This window comes from Anneissia japonica, unplaced genomic scaffold, assembly GCF_011630105.1.
Source record: "Anneissia japonica isolate Jap-2015-1 unplaced genomic scaffold, ASM1163010v1 scaffold1339_len174410_cov115, whole genome shotgun sequence".
NCBI lineage: Eukaryota > Metazoa > Echinodermata > Crinoidea > Comatulida > Comatulidae > Anneissia > Anneissia japonica.
Genome location: NW_022737119.1, coordinates 165,783 through 169,872, shown reverse-complemented (window position 1 = coordinate 169,872; position 4,090 = coordinate 165,783).

Here is a 4,090-nt window from a genome sequence, read left to right as displayed (position 1 = left end):
GAATGAGCCAGTACAAGTAGTTAAAATCCCCAAGAGAATGCTAAATTTGAAGATGAGCATTTTCAACGTTGGCTTACATTTCGTCCTCATAAGATGAAAGTATAGACATCACTGAAGCCGACGTAGCCACTCAGTATGTTTTAATAGTGCTGCATTGTGACTTCGATAGTTTATACATTATTAATCGCCAGAATGCATTCAGCAATCATAATTACAATGCCAGAGATGATTTTTAAATATCTTTAAGAATGATGACATGTTCTCCAAGGGTTTTTCAATAAAACAGCAAGCAAAGAAAAGAGTGAATGTACTGAAATGCTTAAAAAGCCAACATTTGATGTCTATATTTATTTTTTTTTTTAAATTGGTTTTCTAATTGATCTTGGTGTTTTTAGAAAGGGTCATTCGACCTAAGTGAAGTGACGTCCCTACCCCATGATGCATATAGTTACTATTGTACTCTTCTATAACAGTGGTACACGTTATACAATACCTAACGGTGCATCCAAAGATAAACAAAAAAATAAAATCAAGATGCAACAAAAATATAAAATTAAATTACAGTGCACTCTCTAATTTGAGACCCCTCTAATTCAAGACCACTTTTTCAAAGAACACAATAACAATCATTAATCTTTTAACACAAAGCTAGCCCTCTATTGGAAACTAAACCCCGATACCACCCCGAATTTTCACGTCCCAAAGGTGGTCTCAAATTGGAGAGCGAACTGTATAAAAAAAACAGATTTGCATATTACTCAGATTCAGATTCAACAATATTTATTTCCATTTCAAAAAATAAAAATACAAGGAACATGGCGGCATCACCTAAAAGCATATGCGTGTAGTAAGGATGACATAAAAAATATACAAACATTCGACAAAATGTAAATAAGAAAAATTGAATCATTGCTTTAACTATAAGGAATCGTAAGATGCAAATTACAAAGATTATATATTGAAATAGTGAAAGGAACTGAATAACAGGAAGGAAATTGGTTACAAATCGAAATATACACTATAAAAATTAAATTACATGAACACCTTAATAAATTACAGTGCATATGGGTACTGGATGTAAAGATATTGTTCCAAAATGGCATTTTGCAGCAATAAAAGAAAATTGTACTGAAAATATACGATTCCTCCCAAACTACTTTAATTCTAGTTGTTCATTTACATGCGACAACAATGCCCCTCAAGTTACTCTAATTATTGTAGTATTTTTTACAAGTGATACACACTGCCTCCCAAGCTATTTTAAGTATTTAATAGCAATAGTATAAGTATAATAATTATTGTTGTTTTGTTTACATGTGGTAGGCTGTGGTAAGCCTACATAAATGGCTTACTTTTAAGAAACTGTCTGAATTTAAATCAATCGTCTTATCGGTACTTGGTTATTACTGTGTAGTCATTAATATGTATGAAGTATTTATTTGTTGTTATATTTATAACAGTGCAAGCTTAACCACAGCAACCATTACAAAACAATATTGCATGTGATGTTACAAATATCTGGTTTGGTGTATATTGTATAGTATTATTATATTCATTTGTTAAGTATTAATAACGATGCGGGTTCAGAAACAAAACAAATATTAGGTTAAGTTCAAGCTGCACTGTTATAAATATATTACATTATTATATTTATAACAGTGCATGCTTGAACATAACATATAAAGAGAGCAACATAATTTGATACTAGAATATTCTAGAATAAAATACATGTGATATCAACACTATGTTACAATTACATTGATTAAATAATTTTTATATAACACTGCCGGCTTAAATTGCATGCGCCTCTTTTTGATACTGTGTTACAGTATAACATATTTTGTTAATATATTTATTTATTTTACATTTTATTTATAATAGTGCGGACTTACTGTAAAGAATTATTAGATATTACATTTACAATATAAATAGAAAAATTAATAAATGAAAAAACAGAAGCAAAGAAAAAAAATGTTTATAACACAAACATATGCTACATACAATTTGTAGGCCTATAAGGTCCAACTGACTGAAAAAAAATGCTTTTTCACTCATGTAAAATACAGAGGATTTCTGTGAGCATTACTAACCCCAAGTATTGTGATAGTGACAACCCCAGATGTAGTGATACATATGATTTTTTAGGTTAAGATATAATATTACATACGACAAAGGTGATGGTTTGTCTACCTACTGACAATACCACATCCTTAATTTTCATATAATACACGGACACTGTTGCACACGGGACAAGTGGAATAAAGTTAGTCTTAAAGACAGTGCGCAATACTTTAATACTTAGGCCCTTCAGCTGGAGCACTAGAATAGGTGCTACCCAAGGAACTCGATGGTTCTGCACACAATCGTTAGCTCACGCGAGTACGCTACAGAGCTTTGGATTAGTAATCTGATATAGTAATACGGAATTTCAGTTTCTCCACACAATATTGAAACACTAAAAATTGACAAAATCGTAAACTACAGTAGTGTCAGTTTCCACAGACTTCCGGACCGAAAGCCTACCAAACCGATCAGTTCGGTAGATCCCGGTATGAATGCAGCTAATTTAGGCCTATTACTTGCCACAAGCTCAATAATGGTAATGGTCTTCCATTTCTAGAGCGCATAATACTGTGCTCACTGCTATGTCTGGGCTCTATGGGTTATTTTACCCAGTGGCAAAGAAAAGGAAAGGAAACGACATAAAACAAGAACATAAAAAGATTAGAATTGTAAAACAAGATAAAATTAAATTCAGGGTTTTAAAAAGGCCAAATGAAATCATAATTCTTCTGTTTTCTTACATATTGCCTTTTTTTTTTTTGGGGTGTTTTTTTTCTTTTTCTTTATTTTCTTTATGGAAAATCTATGCTAGTGTAATTCGATAGCCAAAGCACTTTACAGGCCCGTAGCCGGGTTCTTCCAAGGGGGGGGGGGGGGGTGTTCTGGGCGTGGGGTCCACGGTCGAAGCCCCGGCGGGCTCGACGAAATCCCCAAAGCCAGAGGATTTCTGTGTTTTATGGGTCTAAATAATGCTATAAAAGCAGTTATGTTTAAAAACGTCCGAGTCTGGGTGGCTGCAGTGCATTCGTCGGGCTGGTGGACTTGTTTGGGAAATTTAAAATATGCTTTACTGAGTCAGAAGCAGTTTTGAGACCTTTGAAAATGCTTTGGCGACCCAAAATTGGGTAGCGAAACACAGTTTAAGAAGTAGGGATCTATAGTACCATACATAGTCTAAGCATGGTCTAAGCTTGAGCAATGGCCAGAAGAAATTCTCATCAGGAAAGAGATTAATAAACATGAATAGATAAATGCTTTATTGTCATTTATAACTTCTCGGAAATTAAGACTAATGAATTATTCAAGAAAACCATATTCAGCGACAGCATCAATGATGCAATAGCCCACTTGACATTAGCTGGCAATGTTTAAGTGCTGTCGGTGGGTGGAGGTTGTGTGGAGTGTTATTACATTATTAAGCATAAAAAAAACGTTTAAAGTTATAGTAGTTGTATGCATCATCAAAGACCTTTTTTGTTATGTTCACGTAACAGTTAGGGAAGGTGTGATGTCGTGTACAGTGATATTAAAGGAAATATGGTGGTTGTATGGGGTTGTTGTGTACGTATGTTTTTGAAATATTTTGTACTGTAATTATAAAGATGTGTAGCGGTTTATAATTTAAGTAGACATTTTGGTGAGTAAATGGAATTTGTTGCACAGAAGTATTTCATTGTGGTCCTCTAATGAAGAAATATATTTTCCAAAGGCGCATTATAATTACAGATATAGTTTGTGTTTGTTTGTTAGTTAAACATGCAGCTTTGTTTGAGAAAGGCTAAATAACTTCTTGGCTGACGTCAGATCTTGATGTATGTATAAATATTTATGTATATGTATATAGACAAATAAAACATGTAACACTGGGTTAAAGACTCAACATTTTATTGCACAACAGGCTGTTTCATGAGGGGTGCCTCAATCATCAGGTGCTAGGCTCTGAGTGAATGAATAATGAAGTACGTAGATTGTGACAGTTTATCAGAACAAAAGTATGTTAATTACCAAGTATATGTATATATATATA